Raw genomic sequence first — 15,637 nt, 5'->3', positions numbered from 1 at the left:
AGGTGCAACAGTGCGAAGTTTACACCACCTGGTAAATACTGGGCATAGTAAAGGTTCCACATCTCTTAAATTCAGCAGGCCACACCTGCCACAATTTGAAGGGGGAGAAAAAAGAAAGTGCCGAACAGCACAAAATCAGTACAGCACCAAAATCTGCATTTTATTCCACAAAAACTCGGAATAGGGACAATTTATCGCACCTTTAAATTCAGAATCCCGGGAGTCGGATTTTATCCGGTATGATATATACAACCTACCCATATGTGGGCATTCATAATCCGGACCTAGAGTGTGACCACATTTTATCCATGTATATTTTTTTAAATTGTAACTTCCTTAATATTCTGCAAGGCCAATGCAGTTAATTCCAAATTAAACTTGCAGCATACTTTCGTTATCAAGAGACTCCCTCAAATTTGACAGTTTGAGAATTAAAGATTTTTAGTCCATTCCACTAAATTTAGAGGGGCAGATTTATGAGGGACTTGCGCCCCTTTTACGCCGCCGTTGCGTCACTTTTGTGACACAGCGGCGGCATAAACCCTGCGCCATGCTGCACCCCATTTACATCGTGACGCATCTATGGAGATGCGTCACGGTGTAAAGCCCTGCGCCACATGAAACCTGTGTCAGGTTTCATGTGGGCGTTTCAACTCAGGGGGGGGCGTTCCGTCACAGGAACGCCCCTGAAAAGTGACCCAGTGAAATCTATAAGATTTCACTGAGTCACTTTCCCAACGCTGATGCGTCAAAACCCTGCGCCTGCTTGAAGCAGGCGTAAGGCTTGACGCACCATGTTAGGGATAGGGTAGGTTGGAACAGTGCTGGAGTTGCGTCGCGCCTGCGACACCACTTCAGCACTGCGCCAACCTTATGCCGGCAGATGCGTCACGTATCTGCTTGTCCTTGCGCCACGATGCACCGCATTGCAAATGCGGCGCATCTGCGGTGGCGCAAGGGCAAACTTGCGTGGCGCATCATCCCTGGCGCATCCATGCTGATTTGCAGGGATGCGCCAGGGAACATAAATCTGCCCCAGAGTCTCTACAATAAAAACATTTAACTCTAGATATTCCATGCTTGGCTTTGCAATACTTCTTAAAATGTGTGCTATCGTTTCTGTATCATACTAAATAATTAGAACTAATTAACTAAAATTATGTTCCTTTTATGTTGATGGCACATTGTGATTAATTATTGTTTCGGAAATACTATGCAGCAGCTTGCCGAGTAATCCTTCTTTTTATCTCAGACATGACTTATTCAGCCGTTATTATTTTAAATCACATGATTTGTGCGTGTTGTTAATCAAACTCTAGCACTTTTAAGAGAGTGCTTAGTAGGCTGTTTTTATTTTTAATCGCATACTTCATTTTGTTGCCCTCCCTTACCAATTCTTATCATCATTAAGCTATAGCATTAACATATATAATTTTAAAAGACGGGAACATATGTTCTTTGAGGTGTTTAAGGTGACAGACATCACTCAAGCCTTGCATTCACAAAGCATTAAATAATGAGAAACAAATCCTGAAAAACAGCTCCAGTCGGGATAATCTTTGGACTCCAGAAGAAACTGAATCTGTGTCTGTCAGGAGCCAAGTGAAAAAAGTTTTGCCTTGATGACAGAGGAGGATGTGATTGTCCTGAAAGGAAGTGACAATGTGTCAAAGTCTCGGTTAGGACATTTCATGACACCGCGTTCTCCTGCCAAGCTGAAAATAGAAAGTTTGGAACAAATACGAAACGACGGGGGCGGGGTGGGAATGCAAGCCCCTTTACTGTTTACAGAGACGAGTACCACACTAGAAAATAAAGCAGAAATCTTTGAATACTGTAGGGGTGAGTGATAGAAACAAGTAGGTAAAGTAACGGGGCTAAGGAAGGGATTGACGAAAAAAGCGTAAGTCTTCTTTGCAATGCATTCACTTTTTCTGGTACTAGCCATGCTGCAACACAAAACGTAGTTAGGAAAAACATGTTCCTGTTTTCTAGTTGTTGTAATACCTTGTATTAAAGAGTGTTAAGAGAGTGGGTTACGTTTCAACCCTTGCTCTCAAAAGACCCACACCTGTGAATACAAACTGTGCACAAATTGAGCACCCATTGATTCTACTCACATAATTGTTGTCAGCTGAAACCTGGTGAAAAGTGTGCGGGCAAACATCGCAAAAAATGAGTTTTATTGTACTCCTTACTGAGGTCTGAAGCGCGGAAAGAGGTGTAAATAGTGTATGTGATAAATGTTGTTGACCTGACACCCTTGGGTGGTAGTCCCCAAACGCTTTGCCTTCACCCATCCTATTTTGCTATTTGGTGGCTTTAGGACTTGCTGCATTTTGCCAGTGGTCTCCTAGGCACACTGTAAAATTGGCCTATATCTAATTGGCACATTTAATTTACAAGTAATTCCCTGGTAGATGATACTACATGTACACAGGGCATGTAAATTAAATGTTAATAGTGGGCCTGCAGCATTCATTGTGCCACCCACTAAAGTACCATGTTAAAACATGTCTCAGCATGCTTCTGCACTCCGTTGTATAAAATGTGATTTCGATTGGCAAAATAAAACTTTTTCCAGGCTGTAGTGTCATGTGAGTTAGCTATGACAGAACCCTTTTTGGCTCCTAATGGACTCCGTAGAACTGTGGTATTAGTGTTAGAGCATAATGAAGTGAATGCAGGTTTAGAATGTTGAGTTCACGGTCACACACAGAAGAATAAAGATGTGTCATACTAAACTGCATCTGTGGCGTAGTCATTAGAGTGTACCCAGGTTGGGAAATCTCTACTCACTACTCAGTCCTAAACCTTCCTTTTCAATACTTATAAGTCACCCATGAGGTAGGCCCTAACAGTTCCTAGGCCAGGGTGCATGTATGTGAAAAGTAGGACATTTCCTTGCAGGGAAAAAGATTCCTAAATTCATTTTTCACTGTAGTAAGGCCTATCACACCCACTGACTAACACTGAGTTACCTTATTACATTTAGCAAGTGTCAACTTTGGATTGGGAGGAGATAGAGTTATGTTGTCTTCAAATAACTTGTAATTTTAAATCCTATTTGCTGGTAAAGTTAGGTTTTAAGTCACAATTCTGAACATGCCTCTTTTAGAAAGTTAAACACACAACAGGGTTGAGCTCTTGTCATCAGAATGGCTGAGCCACCTCAAAATCCTAAAATGACACCAATGCCTAGACTGACCCTCTTTCAAACACTATACTTAATCCAACACGCTATAATCAACAACAGTGGTTACTATGTTAATATTTTACACATCGTTTTTTGTTTTAATCAACGTTTTTGTCATTCATAGAGAAACATGGTCAAATTCACAACCATATTTGTTCCTCCCACCAACATTAATAAATGCATAGCAATGAAAACAAAACATAAATTATATCACATTCAAACATACAAGACAACATAAATTCTATACATCAATGCATCAGTTCTTAATTCAAACAATATCTGGAGCGCACTCACAGGAAAAATACATTATACCCTATTAACCCCTTCTGTGCCACGCCCTTTCCCCCTCCTGTGCCGGGCGTTACATTAGTGGGTGGGGTTCATGACGAGATAGTCTCGTCATGGGCACAGCGCAACCGTGCTCCATGACGAGACTATCTCGTCATGGGCACAGAAGAGGTTAAGGAGGAACAGAGGGTTAAAAACGCGTCGACCATTTTCAGTGGATCCACTGTTGCAATTGAAAATTGTTTTGTATTACAGAGTGACGGTGCAACCCAGTGAGTGTTCAAAGAGGATTGTATAAAATATGTGCCTGGGGAACAGTCACAATCTGAAAGGGGTCCAGAGTCCAGAAAATTAGGGGGCTTTTGAATTGCTTTAGAATTACTTTAGGGTATAGTGTATTTTCCCTGTGAGTATGCTCAGGGTATTGTTTGAAATAAGAACTGAGGCATTGATGTATAGAATTTATTTTGTCTTGTTTGTTTGAATGTGATATAATTTATGTTTTATTGCTAAGCATGCATTAATGTTGGTGGGAGGAACAAAAATCGTTGACAATTTGTGTATGCTTCTCTATGTATGACAAAAAGGTTGATTAAAACAAAAATGATATGTAAAATATTAACATAGTAACCACTGTTATTGATTGTAGCGTGTTGGATTAAGTGTAGTGTTTGAAAGAGAGTCAGTATTGGCATTGGTGCTATTTTAGGATCTTTTCAAAAGTTGTCATTTTCTTGTCACCCATGAGGTAGGGCTTAAAAGTTCCTTTGCCGTGGGTGGATGTGGGTAAAAAATAGGACATATGTACTTTAATTTAACATTTCCTGGCAGGAAAAAAATTCCTAAAATCATTTTTAACTATTAGTAAGGCCTATCTTGCCTATTGACTAACACAGAGGGCCTCATTACGATGGTGGGTGGACTTGAGTCTGCCTGCCATTGTAGCGGGGATTGGGACCAAGGCGGTGATCTCGCAACCATGATTATGATGTGACCACCACCGTGGCGGTCGCATCGCCCATACTTTGCATTGTGGCGGGGATGCGTACAGCAACCCCCGCCACAATGCAAATACGAAGGCACTTGCATATCCCTGCACTACGAGGCAGGAACCATGCTGTGCCTGCCACATGGTGCAGGGATATGTAGGGGGGAACCATTGGTGCCCCACAGTGCACTTGTCCAAGGCCCTGGGATGAAGGGGGGCCCACTACGGGCCCCTGAATACGTTTCCTCCTATTTTGTCATGGTGAGTTGCCTGCTGCGAACAGACCGGCAGAAAGGGATATCGTAATCCCTATGGCGGTGTGGCACCGCCGCAATGTTGGCCTATGTTTTCATTCCGCAAGGCGGTCAAAAATGGACCGCCTTGCAGAACCGTGGCGGGCGGTCTTTGCGACTGCCACACTTCTGCATCGATTTTCCCCGCCATGGTAATATGGCGGGCGGAAAATAGCCGCACAGCTGGTGGTGGCGGACCCTCCACCATCATAATGAGGCCCAGAGTTACCTTGTTGCACTTAGTGTTAACTTTATCTTGGGAGCAGATAGAGGTATGCTGTCTTCAAATGACTTGTAATTCAAAGTCCTATTTGCTGATAAAGTCAGGTTTCAAGTCACAACTCTGAAAATGCCACTTTTAGAAAATTGGCATTTTCTTTCCCCACTGTTTGAACCTTGGGTCACATGACTATGAATGGCTTTGGTGTTGAGGTTGGTGTGTTATCGCCGCAGACAGGGACACAAAGGGAACTTATTGTGGGCAGTTATGGACTATCCTGCCAGAATGGCTAGAGCGGGATTATACCCCTCCCCACTTATACTTCAAAGGGTTTTGCCTCCCACACACACACAAAGGAGCCTGACACCAGCCTTTTCTCATCCCAGACAATTTTGAGCCTTGACAGGAGAATGGAAGAACTTTCCGGAACCAGAGGCGGGGGCTAGGACAGGGAGTCCCCCATGCACAAAGCCTGGCACAAGGTATAAATATTGGACTGCAGAGCCACTCTTCAAATCACTTCTGGGCCTGTGTAATAAGAACGACTGCTCTTCTTGGCTGGCGCTGGAAGTACTGTCCTGCTGCTTGAGGAAGGAAGACTGTACCCACTCCTTGAACCCAGGACAACAAGAGTGACTCCAAGGGCTATCTGGCTGACCTCCTGCATGAGCAACAGGGACACAAGAAGCTCCAGGGACCCTTCAATGTATCCGCTAGCTACGTCTGCTCCCTGCTGGAGTAAGTCGTAGCCCTCAGGTTGAACACCTCCAAGTCCTAGACCCTAGATGTTATGTTAAAGTGGCCTCCTCCGGCCAAAATCCAAAACCTGGGACTTGGAACTTTTTCAGCAAAAACTCATCTGGAAACCAACAGGAGACTGGGCCCTACTTGCAAACCAATCTGACAAAGGTGCATAAGCGGAGAGATTGACTTCACCGCAACTCCTGATACATTCTTCTCTGCAGCAGTAAATACTCCTCAGTGGGGCCTTCCGGAAACAGTAACTGGCCTAGTGGAGCTCTCTTCGGCTTTATTTTTGCACTAATTATGAAGGACACGTGTTGTTCACATGTGAGCAGCTCAACCATCAGTCCACATTGCAAACCCTAACGCTACACTGGCAGTAATTAAAAGCTGACTTTGAAACGGGTCCGTATGAGACTCGATTTTTAAGTTTTGTACTAAAGAAGCAAAACATCTGTTCTCTTTTTTTCAATGACTATACAAACCCTTCAGCTAATCTGTGTCAGCAAATCAGTCCCTGTTTACATGTCATGTTTTACTTCATCTTTTGTTCCCTATCAGTATCTTCTTTTTCTAGACACAGTGTTTCTGTAGTTTTTTATTCCATGCAAAATAGGAGGCTGTTTAGAGTGCATGATGTGAAATAAGATGGCTCTAGGTGTGTGGGTGAGTCCAGGGTGCAGATGGTTAATCATGATGGAACACAATTGAGAGCTCTGGAGTTGGGGCTGAAGGCAGTGCAATTTTCTCAGACTACCTAGTTCATAAAGGTGATTCTACTGCAAGCTCATTCAAATTGTAGCCTCTTTGCAGAATGCACAGAGGGATGGTCACATGTGTGGCTGATGTAATTACCATTCTCTGGAAAAGTGATGATTTAGATATCAATAGTTGTGAAATATTGACAGTGCCAAGGGGATAGAAAATGTTGTGTTTACTAGAGAATGTGTGTGTGGGGTGGACAGAAATGGCGAGATAAAGAAGGAGGTTCTTAAGGGAAAAGAGGCATTAAGAAAGTGCACACAGACTTACAGAGTGAAAAGACAGTGAAGAAGAGGAAGGAGATGAAGTGTGGAATTTCAGGCAGATAGACATTAGGAGAATAAGGGTGCAACTAACAGAGAGGAAGATTGCATAGGAAAGTTATTGGAAGAGGAGAACAGCAGTGATTGAGACTCATCAGAATAACATACTGTCAGAAATGAGACCTTTCCAATTCTAATTATTTATAACACACCATAGTTAATGTACTCCTTTGTCTGATGTTAATTAAAAATCAGTGTTAACAATCTGTCAAGCAGAAATATAGGAAGCAAGAAACCTATTCAAAGAAATATAACATATTTACTACTTCCTGAACTAGCATACAATAGAATTAACTGCAAACACAACAACTCTTGTGGCGTGCCTCACGAAAAAGAAAAAAACTATTCCTAGCAGAGTACTGGTGGAAAGGTCCTAAAAAGCACTTGCACCCTAAGAAAGTGGTCAATAGTTGGAACTATGAGTAAGTAAGTTGGCAGAGGAGGAATGAGCACAAGCACAAAGAGTAGAGAAAGTGTTTGTAGAAAGGAAGTTTCAGCGACAGTGAGTGCACAAGCAGCTTATGTAAGTATGTGTAGGAATTTATTGAGCTTGACCTAAACAAGAAAGCTGTGAAGCACAGAGCAATGACCGGAGCCCTGAGGAAGAATTCTGGACTGTGAACAAGCATTTTCAAGATCACTGACACAATATTGTGGTAAAAAATATCACTGACAAACATATTGTGTCAAAAATATAATTTACCACAATATTGTGTTCCTATACTTATAATTGTAAGTACCAAAATATCAGGAAGAAAATATCATTGACACTAATATCGTTCAAAAAAGATACAAAAATATTGATTTGTTAATATCAATCGAGTTTTAATTTGTACTTCCATAAACACACAAACATATATATATATAATTGATGCCGAGGTTCATAGTCTGTTCATGTTTCAAAACTAACACAGCTTGTCATGATATAATTCCATGTCCGTCATGTTCAAATAGAGACTGCTTCCCTGATGCATTATGGGACTTTGAGTCCCCCGTGACAGTGTTATAGTGACAAGAAAGTAAGAGGACATTCAGCCACGTGAATGTTATATAATTGGTGTGCGCAGCAATGATTTGTGTCCCGGAGAATTAGGCATGATTTGTTTAAACCTTTTCTGAGCCATAGAGTAATGCATGCAATTCGTTTAAACTGTTACCAAAACCAGACGGTTCTGCATTTGCGATACGAGCAGCACCATTTAAACAAACTATTCAGGCAACCCGTGTCCACTTCATGATACACACACTGACCGCCATTTGACACATTAGTGCTATCCGAGGTGGTTTGTACTAATCATTTTTTAAACTATAGAATTGAAGTGGTTTTAATTATTGAAACATGTTTTAACAGTTGAAACATGTTTTCTGTACTCCATGCTTATTGTGCAATGTGTGGCAATTAGAGTACGATAGGGCATTGGTATTGGCAAAACGAATAACTTTTGGTGCAGTTGTTTGAAATGATTTAACTAGCCATACTATGTTTTGTCATGATTTTCTGTATCTATGTACACATTGCAGTATATATTTAAGCATTTAGAAATGTATTTAAACTTGCTATTAGCATGCAGTATGTTTTTAGTATCTATGAAGGTGAAACTATACACAGAAAGAAATAAATGACGCTTACCAGATTGACAAAGGCTGTTGTTACAGCTGAAACGCGTCTCTCCTGGTAGCTGGGTCAAGGGAAGCCTATTGCAATAAATAAGTCATATCCCTCCAATCCTCGTGTGCGTGCTGTTTTCCTTTTGGAGCAGGGGTTGTGTGTTTGATATATATATATATATTATCTACTGGCGGTCGCCAGTAGATAGTTATAGTTAGGACCGTGTTTCCATAGGAAATCTGAAAATTCTATTTTGAATAACTTTGGGGCCGGTTGACGGATCCTCGCGAGATTTTCAAAACTAATGGGGCGCTCCGCTCAGCTCCTACCCTGAAAGTCTTGGGGTGATTCGTCAAGCGGGGGCTGAGAAAAAAGGGGGGTCCCAAAACGCGTTTTCCCCATGCATTTTCCCATAGGACCTATAGTCGAAGGTACAGCCCGAACGGCTGAACAGAATTACTTGAAATTTGGCAAAGAGGTAGTCCTCAGGTCAGGGATGTGCCTTTTGCATATATGGTGTCAATCTGTTCAGTAGTTCCTGAGACAATTGCAGTTAAAAGTACATAAATATCTATAAGCACCTTAACGTGCGCGAGCGTAATTGTGATCGGTGGTTACATGTCAGGCAACATTCGAATCGGTCGAAATCAGGAAGTGTCGTCCGCCATTTTGTGTGTGACAGTGAAAAAGAAAGGTGGAGAACGTGAAAAGGGGGCAGGGTACAGAGTTCCTGACCCCCTAGCTTTTGTCAGGGGGTCCCTGAAGGACCCCGAAGGGTGACAAAAACATATTTTTTTTTTTTTAATTTCGAGGTGCGCGCACCGTGCGCGCACCGTTGCGAGGTGCGCGCACGGTGCGCGCACGGCGGAAAAAAATCATTAAAAAAATAGAATTAAAAAAAAAATTTAAGTGTTTAGATGTTAGGTGGCTCTAAAAAGAGCAGTTGTGTTAATTGAGGAACAGAGGAACAAAAAAAATGAAAAACGGAGCACGCGAGCACGCGCGTACGGAGCACGTACAACGTACGCATGCGCACGTGGAGCACGTACGCATACGCACACGGAGCACGTACGCATGCACGCAACCCTTAAAAAAAAATAATAATTTTTAAAGTGTTTATAGAAGATATTAACTATGCTTTTCAACTTTATCCAAATAAAAAAAAAAAGACCTGAGCCATTCCATATTACAGGATACAGTCAATCTATAACTATATACATAGGTAGCTTATTGTAGCTTATTGTAAAATAAATATTTAAAAAATATAATAATACATTCATAAATTAGCATTTAAAAAACCTTGCAAATTCACTTAAAAAACCATAGGTTTCACACACGTTATAGTTAGGAATTAGCATTTAAAAAACCTTGCAAATTCACTGAAATAACCATAGGTTTCACACGTGTTATAGTTAGCTGGACAGTTCACTCGTACAAAACCATTGAAATTCCCCCGTTATAGTTAGTTCAGCTAACTATAACTCGCGCGCCCGCAATCCACTGCTGATGACGTCCCATATTACATCACTCATGACATGGTCAGTGACATCACTCACAAAGGGGTGTCAAAAACAGTGCATTTTCCCATGTTAATTCCCATAGGACCTTTGAACATGTCCACAGCCCGAACGGCTGAATTGAATTAGACAAAATTTGGCAGAAAGGTAGATTTGGTTACAAAGAGTGTGCTATTTTGTGTAAATCCTTTCAGTAGTTGTTCAGAAATTTAAAAAAACGAAAATTCTTGATATCTGTGGTCATGACAATTTTGCGAAAAATAACAAGCTGATGCAGGGAAATGCGGAGCTCTGATTCGCTGCCAACACTTAAAACAGGAAGTGTAGGTAGGCATTTTGGGACACAGCTTCAGCTGAGTCCTAAAATATATGTTAAAAATGAAAAGGGGGTGCGGTAGAAATGCCCTGTCTCCCAAACCTTGGTCTTGGGGTCCCCCTGGGAGCTCACCATGGCTAAAAATCATTTAAGCCCCGGAGGACTGCCACCTCATTGGAGCTAAACATATAAAAGTAATGCGGGGGCCCCGCCACTGTCTCGGACTGCCACATCCCGGGGCCGAAATAAAATAATGTAGGTTGGTCCGTCGTAGACACCTTTCCCCATGGATCATCACCTCCCTGGGGCAAAGTTTTATGATGGAGGGGGGCTGCGTGTTCCCTCTTGTGGAGCCATTTATGGCACTGGGGACCACCAGCCCCCAGGGCTGGCTCATCCTACCTCCCATGGTGCCAACCCTTGGGAGGTAGCTGTTTGCTTTTGCTTGGTGGGAGCTGACAACTCCTACCAAGCAAAATCAAACAAAACTCTGCCTTCTGCAAGCCAAAGCTGTCAAACAGCTCCAGCTTGCAGAAAAAAGAGTTTATATCTGTTTCCATGCATGCAAATATGCGTGCATGGAAACAGATGAAAGCATTTCTCCCGCAAGCAGGGACCAAGAGGCTCCCCCCGCAATTCCAATAAAACACTGGTTGCCCTGGGGCCGAAATCCACCTTGGGAGGGGAGCTGCGTGGCCCCTCTCCCCATAGTATAATGACGTGGCTCCGGGAGTTGGAGTCCCCCTCCCTTAATAAGAATAAAAAATAAAAAAAGGCCAGACCCCAGGGTATAGGGCCCCCGGCCCCTAAATAGCCTAGGGAATGGGGCCGCACAGCCCACCTCCCCATAGTATATTCACCGGGCCCCGGGGGATGAGGTCCCCAGGGGCCAAATTCATGCTGCCCCGTCCCCTAAACAAATAGAAATATACAAGTAGAAAGGGCAAAATAGAGATAGCAACGAGCAGAGACAAAATAGAGGTCAGAAACTAGCAGAATGTGACAAAATAAAGATAAGAATCTATCAGAAACAGGCAAAATTGAGATCAGAAATGAGCAGAAACAGGCAAAATAAAGGTCAGCAACGAGCAGAAAGAGGCAAAATAAAGGTGAGAAACGAGCAGAAAGATGCGGAATAAAGGTCAGAAACAACCGGAAAGAGGCAAAAATTACGAGGTATGAGCAGAAATAGGCAAAATAAAGATCAGAAACAAGCATGAAGAGTCAAAATAGAGATCAGAATTGAGCAGAAAGAGGCACAATAAAGTCCAGCAGCGAGCAAAAAGAGGGAAAATAGAGATCAGAAACAAGCAAAAGTAAGGTCAGCAATGACCAGAAAGAGGCAAAATAAAAGTCAGAAAAGAGCAGAAAGAGGCAGAATAATGATCGGAAATGAGCAGAAAGTGGCAGAATAAAGATCAACAACGAGCAGCAAGAGGTCAGAAGTGAGAAGAAAAGGTAGAAAATGAGCAGAAAACAAGCAGAACCACCTCAGGCACTTGTGCACCCACTCCAGATGAACTAAGACACGTACACTCACTCAAAAACACAGTCAGACACTCATGCACTCACTTACAGAATCACTTATAATCTCCATCACCCACTCACAGATCTACTCAGACTCATGCACTGACTCACAGACCCTCTCAGAGGGTCTATGTGGCTCTCTCACTCTCACTTACAAACCTACTCAGGCACACATACACCCAGTGAGACACTCATGCACTCATTCACACACTCAGTGTCAAAGGTTAGCGGTTACAGTTAGGAAATAACATTGAAAATACCTTACAATTACATGTAAGTCTGGTGGATCTCCTTAGAGGGAGGAGTTGGCAGAAACCTGGAGACCATGGGAGCAGAGATGGTTGGTCAGGCATTGTGCGTCTTTAGGGCCCTCATGGTCTGGAGCAGGCAACTTGGAGAGGCGATCTTGGGACAGCTGGGCCACTCAGGAAGTGGGTTTAAGCTGTCTTGATGTCCCTCAATAGGTGCTTGCTTCTGGTGCTTTATGTGTTCAGTGTGGACTCTTATTCTTGGTTTTTCTGTTGGGGTCCGGTACCGTGAGTTTCTGGTATGCTGAGGCTCTGGTAGATTCTGGTGCCTCCAAACTTGGTGGAGAGGCAGATCTGACCCTCCACACCTCTTCTTGCTTCGGTGCTGCGTCAAGGTCGTTGGGCAGCAGCAAGTCAACAAACCGAACCGCAAGGGATCGATGTCTGCGATGTGCAGGGGAGTGATACTTTCACTCCAAGGGAGCTTCTTGGCAATTTCTTATAGGCAGGAGGTTCTCTGGGATTCTTGGAGTCTTTGCAGGTTTCAGGACAACACAGTAGCAGTGATTCTCGGGTTCCTCTTGCAGCTGGCAGGGTTTGGCGCCTTTTCTTTCTACAGCAATGCTTCAGTTCTCATGCAGTGTGCCTTCTTTGTCCTGGTGTTCTAGGGTCCAAGGATTCTGAGGTTCAGGTCTCAGGGAGGCACCTAAATACTGAATTTAGAGGCGTTACATGGGGAGACAGGTAATAGCCAAAGGGCTATCTTCCTGTCTACACCCTTTAGTGACCACCTCCTAAGGGAAGAGGCACTACCCTAGCCATGATTGGATGTTTCCCACTATCTCAAGATGGTGGAATTGCAGGAGAGGGGTTCACCTCACCTGCCCTGCCCTAGGGGTGGTGCAGGCTGAGGGGGACCCTCCTCATCATCTAACTAATTTTCCCACCTTTACTCCCAGAAAAAGTGGAGCAGGAAAGGGTTCTTGGTCTCCCACACTATCTGGGGGTTCCTGGGTTGGGTTTTAAACATGACATTGCCTTTCAAGCTTTCCACCTGGGAAGGCCATCCTGTCTTAGAGGAGGCGTAAACTCCCCCCTGCCCAGAACAGGTATTGTTTCTGTCCTATGAGAGTGCTGGCTCTCACCCCATGAGGTCAGAAAATTGTCTGGTGGTGGCAGGCTGGTGAATACCAGCCAGAGACCCCACTAGTGTTTGGTTAAGTTTCAGGACACCCTCTAAAAGGGTCTCCTGTGTAAATGTATTAATATATCCAACACTGTCAACAGTGAGGGTTTATTAACACAAGATGTTTGGTACCAAACATCTTAGAAATCAATGAAGCCATCCTAAAGATAGGAAACTCGTGTTGACAAGTATCCAGCCAATGTTCTCTCTATGGCTTCCCTGTTCACTTATAACATCACAGAATGGACTGGGAATATCTGCTCATTCTGATATGTTCACACATAGGAAATAGTGCACCCTGCCTTAGGGCTAAAGGCCTGCAGTAGTCGTGACTTACCTATATCTTATGCAGTGTATGGTTGGCATGGCACACAGGGCTGTGTGCCATGTGGGCTCTTCAGATTTTCCTGCATCAAGACATGCAACAGACAATGGCATAGTGCATAGCCATGATGAGGGGGCCCTGGGGTGGCACAACCAGTGCCGCATCCCCATAAAGGATCCTCTTCAGTACCCATGTCCTAGGTACCAGGGGTACTACTTACTAGAGACTTCAAGGGGTAGCTGAAGTTGTCCCAATCATGGTACAGTGTTTTAGTAAAGAGATCTGGCACTGGGAACCTGGTTATCAGGGACATAGCGCAGATGCCATTCGAAATTACATCAGGCATCAGGCAAAAAGTGGGGGCTACCCATGCAAAAGGGGCACTTTCTTAAACTCCCTGTAACCTTTATTTTTTTGAGTGAATTTCTAAGGTTTTTTTTTTAATTCTATTTCCCAACTATAATGTCACTGTAACCTTTGTTTTTTTAGTGAACATATATGTGTATATATATATATATATATATATATTCACTGAAAAAACCATAGGTTTCAGGGGTGTTATAGTTAGCTGGACTTTTCACTTGTACAAAACCATTGAAATTCCCCCGTTATAGTTAGTTCAGCTAACTATAACTCGCACGCCCGCAATGCACTGCTGATGACGTCTCATATTACATCACTCATGACATGGTCAGTGACATCACTCATGACATGGCCTCAGAACACCTGTCTGCAGCGCAGCTCCCTGGCGCATACTGGAGATGCCTGTTGGGCTAGTTGGCCCTCAGGGACCCTCAGTATTGAAGAGGAATTAATTCCTCAACTTACAACTCACCAGGGGGCGCGTTTGCAGAGAGCTGCAAGGAGGGGGCGTCACCTCCGGCACGATGCCAGTCTTTTATTTATTTTAATTTTTTAAGAAGGGGGGCTGTGTGGTTCCCCTTCTTATTCTAATTTATTGGCCCTGATGACCCCATCCCCCAGGGCCTGTCTCCTAATTATATTTTTTTTACCCCAATCCCCAGGGCCGGCCACTGTTTTTTATTATTTTCAAAAAATATATATTTATAGACACACCTAGGACATGCTGGACAAACCGTACGTACCTATCACCATGACGATTTGCGTGATATTCATTAAAAGGCGACTATGCATACAATGAATCCACGTGGAATGTATTTACACCACTAGTGAAGCTCTGACATGTCTGATGCCCTACCGTGCCTAATCCCGGTAGACACCCTTGTCGTTTATTTATACAAACATGGGTAGCTATTGACTGGCACATTTAATACACATGCACACCAAGCCATTCAAAGGGGATTCGACAAAAATTCGACCAAAACTATGCAAGAAACCCCCCTCACGATTAATAAAACACACATCCACTGCCGGATGTGTAATACTTTTTATTTTACTCTCTGGAAAGGGGACGAACATCACTTGAGAGTCACAGCGCGCTCCTGGCAGAGCCCAATGCTGTGTTACACCCACCATTGCCTGCTGAGTGCCACACACCTCTGTGTTGTATTCCACTAGCTATGACACTCTCTAGCCCATGTGCACTGTAACACCACCCCGTGAATATGTCATGCCACACTTGTCTTGGCACGGGTTATATTGCCCCATCTAACGTGCCTTCCTCGATGCCTATGTTATAACGCACAGTGCTATGCCATACATATTACAATCTGGGATCCATATCTTTGTCACAGTGCATATGCAATGTTACACTCCCCAGCACATATTTTATATTACAACTTTAGAGACTAGTTAGGTTACACAACACTGCCCTGTGCATATTACACTCCAAGGCGCATATCGCATAGCACGCGCTAGTGTCTGTGCTATCTCGCGCTCTCCAATGAATCTGTCATTGCGCACAATGTATTGCATATTATATTTCACGCCCGGTTCATCTTATATCACACTTTTTGGTGCATAGTTTATACCATACACTATATCTAGTTTTCATTTTCAATCGTGCTCTCAGGACTATGTTCTATATAACACTGTGTTCACCTACCCTTTTCACGGGCATTACATTTTGCGATAGGGGGTGGGGGGTCAGGGGGTGTTTCTGCCAAGTGAGCCC

Source organism: Triturus cristatus, chromosome 2_1 (genome assembly GCF_964204655.1).
Source record: "Triturus cristatus chromosome 2_1, aTriCri1.1, whole genome shotgun sequence".
Lineage (NCBI taxonomy): Eukaryota > Metazoa > Chordata > Amphibia > Caudata > Salamandridae > Triturus > Triturus cristatus.
The sequence above is the reverse complement of the archived record's forward strand: the minus strand, read 5'-3'. Positions refer to the sequence as shown.